The sequence below is a fragment of the Nomia melanderi genome, chromosome 5 (genome assembly GCF_051020985.1).
Source record: "Nomia melanderi isolate GNS246 chromosome 5, iyNomMela1, whole genome shotgun sequence".
Lineage (NCBI taxonomy): Eukaryota > Metazoa > Arthropoda > Insecta > Hymenoptera > Halictidae > Nomia > Nomia melanderi.
Window position 1 is genome coordinate 5,917,581 of NC_135003.1, and position 9,632 is coordinate 5,927,212.

At 36.2% G+C, this 9,632-nt stretch overlaps 1 protein-coding gene and 1 long non-coding RNA gene across 7 annotated transcripts in view; one reads left to right on the forward strand and one right to left on the reverse strand.

Moving 5' to 3' along the window:
• The window catches only part of Pde9 (phosphodiesterase 9), a 265,907-nt gene extending 256,484 nt beyond the window's left edge, over positions 1–9,423 (reverse strand). The window contains exons 1-3 of one of the 6 annotated variants that reach the window (XM_076367848.1): positions 7,795–7,940; positions 1,540–1,738; positions 551–644 (exon numbers count right to left, since the gene is read on the reverse strand). The gene's annotated coding sequence lies outside the window, so the exon portion shown is untranslated. Of the gene's footprint in view, positions 1–550; positions 645–1,539; positions 1,739–7,794; positions 8,084–9,125 lie in introns of those variants that run through there. The other 5 variants (XM_076367845.1, XM_076367850.1, XM_076367847.1 and 2 more) reach the window with 5 other exon arrangements.
• Positions 8,420–8,940, forward strand: LOC143174545 (uncharacterized). Its single transcript, XR_012998640.1, has 2 exons — positions 8,420–8,560; positions 8,751–8,940. It is a non-coding gene; the product is annotated as an uncharacterized LOC143174545 (long non-coding RNA).
• Positions 9,424–9,632: the final 209 nt, after the last annotated feature.

The following is a 9,632-nucleotide window of genomic DNA, read 5'->3' on the forward strand; positions in this document are numbered from 1 at the left end:
ATTATTCTAAATCTTAGTATCTCAACCTGTATTACTCTAAATCAAATTCACCGTATAAACTGAAAAAAAAACACATTAACCCTTTGAACTCGAAAACTCAGGAGCAGAGCCATTTAAAATTCGTTATTACAAATTGTAAAATTTTGTCATTACATATATTATAACATTTATATCTATAATCAATAAAAACAGTAAAATACATCTATGGCTTTTCTTTTCTTGCACGCATCATTTAATATGCTTTTTCTATTAAAATTGCTTCAAGTTGCTGGTAATATCAGCGAGAAAACACTTCGAGTGAAAAACTGTTTTCACAAATCAATTTTTCAAATGAAAAACATATTTTCGATTAATATATTAACTTCACCTAATAGTTATATACAAATTTTATTTACTGATATTAATTCATTTCTCATACCAGATTAATCTGTATTCTACTTAAGTTTATTTTCAATAAATTCTATCAAAGGGTTTGAAATTCCACATTTTAAAGAAAAGCAGAATGCACGGCGAATGCAATACAAAAATGATGTGATGTCGAGCAACTCACCGTGCTATTGACGAATCCTCTTCTCAAGGAGAGCTTGTTTGTGCCGAAAAGTGGCCACAAGTTGGGGGTCTTTCCATTGAAAAAGTTTCAAGAGCTGGAAGCGATTTGAAAACACCGTAGTCAAATAAACCGCGTGTGCTCTTCGGCAACAGCGCACATGTGCACAAGTGCACACGCATAATCGATGTATATACCCGATTACCAATTCTTCGCTATATCGCGTGTACGCGGAGATGTTGCAATAGGTAAACTACAGTTCCTCATAAAAAAATTGGGGCAGTTACATTTTTCGCCATATTTTAAGTAATAATCAAAAGGTAATTAAATAATAATTTATTCGTCCTATTGTTAACCCTTTGTATTCTAGAAGTGTTTGATTGGAAATATTCAATATTTTCTAATGAGATGCATACGGCATTTTTTGAAACTAACTTGACGAGAGACCGCACATAAATTAATGAACAAAACTATTTCATTTCAATATTTTACATATCGATGCATTATACAAAATTTAATATTAAATATCAAACTTTATAATTTTCCTCTGTCAAATCAATTGTCGATTGAGAAACGCCTCTTGTCTGTAAAGGGTTAGGACCAAGAGTTATGCAGAGAAATTAAGTTTTGATGACGTCATCATATCATGCACTAACTAACCAAGGAAAAGAAGAAAATATCAAATAAAAGAAGACCCTAAAGAAGTAACCTAATTGTGCTCTAATATTTTGAAATTTCTAAAAGTAATCAACATGGTACACTTAAGTTAATCAGCCATCACAACCAAGGAATACACAATCATATACATAAATAATCATCTACATAATTTAAAGTAGTTGCCAATGACTCAATGAAGTTGACGCAACTTAAAATATACAATAAAAGAAAGAATTAGGTTGCTGATCTTCTCAAAGATGACATCAGTAGTGGTCCTAATTTTTTGATCAGAGACTGCATGTATCCAGCTAATTATATAATTTCCTGTAACGAACCTTTTCTCCAGCAGTGTCCTGCCTGCGGTTCTGGATCCCATGTCCGACGCCGACACCCGAGTCACGGATTAAATAGAAGATTACGGAGAGGAGTTTAACACCTTTCTCGCATTGGCGCACCGACGTGATGCAATCCGTGCAACGAGAATTCTCAAGCCATTCTCCTCTCACGACATCAAATCGAATTCCTCCCGCACGTCTGCGTATCACGGAAAATCATATTAGTAGCAAATTGCTCTGCTGATCAATAGTTGCTTTTATAGAGAAGACGGACAACGTAACTAGGGTGATATAAATGACTGCAGTGTTTTTTTCCAAAGTGTAGTCTAAGAGTATAATCTTATACGTTTAACACTAGATTTACGGACATCTACTGTACAGTTTATTGTACTGTATTTGGAGAAATCAATATTTGTTCATTTTGGAAGTTAAAGATTTAACAGTAGACAATTAGGATACATATTTATTTAATTGCATCAAAAGTGACTCAAACATTTACCAAATAATGTTTATAAAAGTCAATATGAGTCAAATTGTTAATATATAAGATTAATAGTTAACATATAATTCTACTAGAACTTTGATGTTCTAGAAGAGTTGACCGTGTACGCTTAAATCCTGAAAAACCAGTCTCGTTTCAACAGATAAATAGAGCAAGAAGAATATCTCCCTTCGTTGACACAACGTTATTTAAAACGAGAGGTATGACATTAAAATATAAAGCTGAACATTCGCCTCAAATATAAATGTATCTGTTACGACCATAAATGATCAGAAGAATTTCAAGTTGGTGACTGCTTGATCATCACTCGGAACATTACTAAACAACACCCACACGTAACAGTCATTGAATAATCCCTCTAATTTTTCGGTACACAAGCTTCGCCCGATGTATAATGTAAATTGGGCCTAAATGCTGCGAGAATGAACGAGCGAACAAACGAGACGCCGGAGATAAGAGTACCTCCGTGTGTTTTTCCAATGATAAAAACCCCGACAATAAATCGACGATTCGCGGAAATATGGACTCGCTTCCCATCCAACCAGCGTTATTCTACAGACACTTGCGCGCGAATTTCATCGTTATTTATTATTTATTTTTTCAGATGAACATATAATTCTCCTTTGTTTCGCTTTGGTTTTTCATTAAAATGTATGTTAGGTGCATTCGCTCAGCATCTGACGAGTACACACTTCATTTTTTTATTTAATTGCAAAACGAGAGATTTTTAAAACTAAATTCTATAGTTAACAAGTTAACCGGTCAAATAATTGCTTACAAAATGAAGGTAAACAAGTTAGATGATACATTTTTGTTCGTAGAAACGGAAACAAGAGGAAGGACAAAAACTGCAGATTCGATTAATCGGAAAATATGAAAATTGATATAAAGTTAAACGAACGAAAGAAAGTGCAGAATTTTTAATCAGATTTTAAAAACGGACATTTGATCAGTTCACAATGCGGTTAGTGTTAATAGTGGTCTGGGTTAAACGAGCCTCTCAATTTCCCGCTCATCTGGATGTATAATACTCGCACTATTGTTACTTGCTGGACACTTGTTGCGATCTGCCCGCCAGAAATCAGTGATACCGAATTTGCATTCAACTTCTGGGGAAATAGCAGTTTGCAGTTGCTACTCGTGCAAATTGAATTATTAAATTTACGAGGGAAATTATTAACATTAAAACTACCGAGCAATTAGAATAACTTATTTTCAGTTTATAATAAAAATTAGAACAACCCGTTTTTTTGAGATTCGAAGGGTCTCCTAATCTTGTATCTATACAAATACCCAAATTTAGTTAAAAATCTTTTACAAAACAAGGCCTTCGTAATTTAACTCTTTGAACTCGAGGACTCGGGAATAGAGCCATTTAAAATTCATCATTACAAACTATAAAATTTTGTCATTAAATATGTTATAACATTTATATCTATAATCGATAAAAAACAGTAAAATACATCTATGACTTTTCTTTTCATATGCGTATCATTTATTTATATGATAATTCGTTTTATCCATTAAAATTACTTCTAGTTGCTGGTAAGATCAGTAAGAAAAAGCTTCGAGTACAAAGGGTTAAGTACTTGCAAAATAAAGATTCCGAACTGGATCAATCTGACCTGCTCAATAGTTTTAGCGTTAAGGTATAAAACATGAAAATAATAAAAGAATTGAAATTAATTCACTTCATTTTCTAGTTCATTTAACAGACAAAGTAGTGTTCTTCTAGTATTTACTATTCAATAGAAACTTTACGTTCAAAAACTTTATGTTAAATCAATATAATGATATATTTCTTATGTGAACATAAAAAATAGAGTGACGACAACTATACAATCACAATTGTAGTGTGCCACGCATTAATATGTTTTCATCAATGCTGAAACATTATAATTTAAATTTCCACTTCAATCACTTTTTCAGTAAAGGACCTTTGAAGAATTTCAACAACTTCTAGAGCAGCTTCAAGCCATTAAATTCCTCTTTGCGAGAGGAGTTGAGCGAAAATGTTTGTAGCGAACTACCGCGACGATGCAAAACACGCAAGAACAAATAATTGGGTGCAATCTTTTTGAAATGTCATTAAAAAATGTTTAATACTTGAAGTTATGTTAGTTGCATTACTAATCGTATTATTAAAATAAGAAGCAGAAACATAACAGTAAATGTTCGCTAATTTCAGAATTTCTTTAATATCCTACAGATTTACATATTGCCGCTAATATTACTATTTCGTATAATTATTACGGCTGCAGTTATTCCAGTGTTAAAAAACTCATAACGAAGCTAATTTATTGAAAAAATTCAAACCGTTAGGATAAAAAATATTCACATCCCATGAATGATTATGCATTGACATGATACAAATAACTGACCGAATACCAACGTTCACTGGAACGAAAATTTCTCTAAAATTGATTAACTAAGTGAAGGGTTCATTAAATTGTGAACATTGTTTCCAACGGCAATCAAACTTTCTTTAAATTTGTTGGTAAATAAGTAGGTTAATTTCACGTGTTCAAATAATTCTGACACTCCGATAACGTTTTATCGCGAGAAAAAAATCAGTTCGGATCGCAGTAAACTCGTCGAAGTACGACGCCGCCAATCATGCGCAATTTCTTCTTGTAATTACAAAGATTTTCTTTGCATACATTATCACGTGATATACAAACTGTCAGAAATATATTAATAATAACTACGTGATTAATCCCTCTTTAAAGTTAATAAATACTTTCATAATTGAATTAACGAATTTTCTGTATTGAGTTTAACATATTTGTACAATTTACAGTTTGCAAAGTCATTTTTTCGTGCACACGCGCGTTAAATAACTATCATCATTTATGTTCTCGCTTTAAACGAAGAATTTCAATTTTGAACATTGTTTTAATCTGAACACAATAACCGTTGCAAGAAAAAACAATAAATATTTTATACAATCTCTAGATAATCAATTTCATCGATAGATAGCTGCTCACCAGTTTTAATTAAGTGTTACGTTGTTTAATTTACAAGAAGCCTATCCATACATGGTAACATCATTCAAGTAACACTAGATTTAGAGACACTTATCGTAAACATTTCATTGTTCCCAGAAAAGCTGATGTTCGTTCATTCAGATCTCAGACATTTTTTAAAAGAATAGACAGTTAGGACGCGTATTCATGTATTCATTGTTTCAATAAAAATCGACGTAAACATTTGGCAAATAATGCTCAGAAAAATTCAGAATATATCCGACTGAGCGTTCCATGAACCTATTGTTAATAAAATAAGGTCCCAGTGTTACCATTTGAGTTATGAGAGCCCTAGCAGAATCCATTAACAGATTTTATGAATTTACAACGATGCCTGAATGATTAATGATGCATGGAACCGTGGTATTCCGCGATAATAAATGGAAAATACCACCCTTTGAAAAATGCGCGCAGCTCTGAAGGTCCATTAAAAGAAAGAAGACTGCGTTTCATACGCTGAACGTCATATTTACTATGCAAAGAGGTTTCCCCCGTGAATGTCCACGCGATAGGAATGGAACTACGCAAACCTAATAGCACAATGGCGCTACAGTAATTCCATATTCCGGGCATTTGCGTGACAAACGATCTACGACGATGCCGCCGCTATCGAGTGAATAATAAAGGATCGGGACATCGGTTCATTCTCGCTCGCATGATAAGAAAGCATACGTTTCGCGGAATCAAGGCGTATTTAAATTCCCCGCCATTCAATAATGGAAAAATAGAAAAATGATTTTACTAGGAGTTTTCATTCAGACCGATACGAATGGACGCTACATATTCATACAATGAAATTACCATTTTCACGATCGGTGTTGCGCATCGAGCTACATACTGCGAACGCTTCAACACGTTTCCAATAAAAAATGTTACGAGCAACGATATGAATAATCTCCGCTTGTCTTTAGAAAGTAATTAATGAACCCACTGTCATAGAACATAGTATAAATTGCACGATTCACGCGATAAATCACTTTCTATAGCAGTTCTCTGGTATATAATATTTCTAGAATAAGATAAGAATTTCTAGAATAAGATTTTCCATGAAATGTACATATATATACGTTTCATTGGATAAGTTCACGGGATTCGATTTCTATTGTTATTCTACGAAAATTGGAATTAAGAAATGAAAGAAATCGAGCAATCTCAAGTTATTATGATTTTCTTGTTTTAGCTTCTGGGTATTGGTCCAATACTTTGATATCTGCGGACGTTGTTTTACATCATTTTCTAAAATGTTTCCTTAGATCACAAGAATATATTCTCTCCTCTATCTCGGTGATGTTACCGCTTCAGAATTATAAATCACTACATATTCTGATTTCTTTATGAATCTTGTTCTTTTCATACGTAATTGAAATATTATTTAAACCATTAAGAATGTCATGGTTCTTGGACAACAAAATAAGAAAATTTAATTTTTTCAATTGGAAATAGCTCGAGACAAGTAAAATTAGATCAAATAATATTTAAGTTTAACATTTGGTATTTTGAAATCCCCAAAATTTTCAGAAATTCTATCTTGTTTTCGAAACATTGCATCACGGTTGCAACAAATATGTGCAGATAAAAAATACAACAGTTATTAATACAAAATGTGAAATAATCTAGAACTGTTACCAGCAATATTCTAAAAAAATTAAAGAAATTTAGAATTATTTTGGGACTACGGTATAAATGAAACTTTTTATAGTACTCTTGCAAATATTATTAGTTATATTTTTCTAAGGATCTGTATTGTTCTGCTATACTCACGGTGCATATGAGTGTCAATGTCAAAGAAAATCTTTCCCTTTTCAATAGAAAAAGTAAAATATTAAAACATTTGTTTCTAATAAAAAGTTTCTTAAACTCGAAACACGATGTCAATCGAAGATGTCATTTAAAAATAATAATTGAGAAATAATATTTTAATAAATAAAATACTTATTTACAACTTAACCTTGTATTGATTTAAAAAGTTAATTTGTTTAGAACTCCGTGAAATTAACAATTTTCATATCTATCTCATGTAATAAAAGATTCTTCTAATTCAAACAATCACGAACGCAACAAAAAATTCCCCTTAATTCTTCGTATTTACATTTTCAGTTCACAATGACGTTGTATATGAACAATATGAATTGAAACTTGGCAGTATTCTCAGTTAGAAAAGAATTCATAATTAGTAAGAACATTTTATATCCTGACCGTACAGCAATTAGTAATATTTAATTCACTTATCCAGGATGAACATTTACTTTCATTTTTAAATTGAAGGTACGCAAACTCACTTCGTCAATCCACTAAAAGGATTCCTGATATCTTCAGGAACGACAGAATTTTTAAAACGGGAGCACATTACCAGCGAGAGACTCTGTCAGCTAAAATTACTTTCCCATTTTATTTAATCCACATACATTGTAATATTTCCTTTAACCACAAATGGTTGCCTTATTTTAAAATAAATAAAAAATCTACGGTACCGTAACAACGTTACTTTTGCCTCTCAAACACCTTACGTCACTTTCACCCACCAAACGGTAGGGAGAATTCTATTGCGTGCGAGTCACGTTTCTTCGATATTCAAAACAAAACCGGAGAATCCCCATTAATACACCCGAAAACCGTCAATCATAATTTCCCAGCGATTCAAACGCTTTCCATGAAAACTCGCAAGCACGACAACCGTCGTTCCGACGCGACGTCGTCGGACAATAAACGAATAGAACAGTTACTCACCAATCGCGTAAAAACGTCATCGACCAGCGTATTCGTCGAACGGGAACGCTTTTAACTTGCTCTTCGACGTTTCCGTAGTCGCGTGGGCAGTTTCGCGTCTATGTAAACAAAAACACAGACTTCAAACCGTCGGTCCAATTTCCACGAAAGTTTCCTCTCGTTCCCCTGCGACGGTAATCACTCGCGTAGTCCTTCCTTTATTGGTCGCGCGGTCATCGCGGAACAGAAAAAAATATATAGTTGTTCGGGAAGAGCAGCGGCAACAGTGAAAACGCGGCAAGAGAGGTGGCTGGATCGAAACAGAGAGAAGATACAACGCGGCAGCGTGAGCAGCCGCGCGAGAACGAGAAAGAGACAGAGCGGTTAGAAAGAGAGGAAGAGAAAGAAAAAGAGAGAAAGACGGGGGGGAGTATGTGAGCGAATAACCAAGAGAAAGAAAGAGACGGAAAATGGAGTTGAACAGAGAAACGAAGTGGAAAGGAACAGAAAAACGAGACACGAGAAAAGTGGCCAGATAACGAGCACGAGTTTCCTGCACTGAAAGAGTGTACGTGATACGGGAGTCTCACGCGTCGATCACCACAGACATACACAGCCACAGGCACAGGGCACAGCCACACATACACACACGACAGAAGCGAGCATCAGACACACGGGAAATACCGTCGATCCGCCCGACAATTTCGCCGCCTAGCCGGCTCGTTGATGTCCTATCATCAGCGAATCCACCTTTCCTCGCGGCTTTTTCGAACGTCTCTCGGCCGGCGTGAGTATTACTACAGATATATCTCACTAGTGCGGTTTTCCTAACAGACATAAGATACCCGACGGAGAAATCAGAATTTCGTTTCCTTTTTTTTTTATGTACTTATATATATTTTTTTTTCGTCGTCTCTTTTCCGTTTTCTTTTTATTTCGTTTATTTCTCCCGTTTGTCTTTCTTTCTACTTCTTTAGATGCGTGGCTGCGTGCGTGGCGCGCGTGTGTGGCTCGGAGTCTCGCGACGAGGGAGATCGTCCTCTTCCTCCGTTGTGTGTTCCTGCTCAGGATCCGATCGAGCAGCCACTGACCCCATGAGACGACGACGTCGGGCCGGAGCGGAGAAAGAGAAAGAACGTGTCTCGTTCGAAGGGAGAGAGAAAATGACCGGAGGGAGCGTACCAAAGACGAACGAAGAAAAGCGGGGAAGGGGGGAAAGAAAGAGAGAAGGAAACGCGTGAAAGAGACGGAGGAAAACGGATAGAGAACGAAAGAGCAGATATTGGATGAGAAACCGGAGAAGAGGAGATGAGGGTCTTGGTAGGTGATCGGCGGGCTCGCTCGTGTAATACCCGAACTCACTAGTCGCCAGTATCTTTAGTTTCGTGTCTTCTGCCGCGTTGTTGCCTTCTCTTCCAAAAAATTAAACCGCGCGGAGGAAACACGCTCGAGTTTGTCCGAGGGACGCGAACGAGTTTCAAACTGATCCCCGTGTGTGCACTGGTTTTCTTAATGCGATCAAAACACTGGTACAATGTCACCCCGCCGATATTTTAGCATATCGTCCCGGCGAGACACAGGTCCCCGCGCACAAACAAAACGTGACAGCACGTCGCGCGCTTGTTTAGAATATACTGAATATATTTTGACCCGAGCGCTCCGTTCAGGCCGAGCCAGCGCTGGCGCTTCGCGCGTTCGGTCTTGCTCGGCGGCGGTCGGCCGCGCTCGCGCTCTGCGCGCGAGCCAACCACGATGCCCGGCCGACCGCGAACGAAACTCGCGCCCTCGCTCGATTGCAAATTACCTTGCAGGGCCGATGCACCGCGATCCGTGTTTACTGAAATGATAGCATTTTCCAT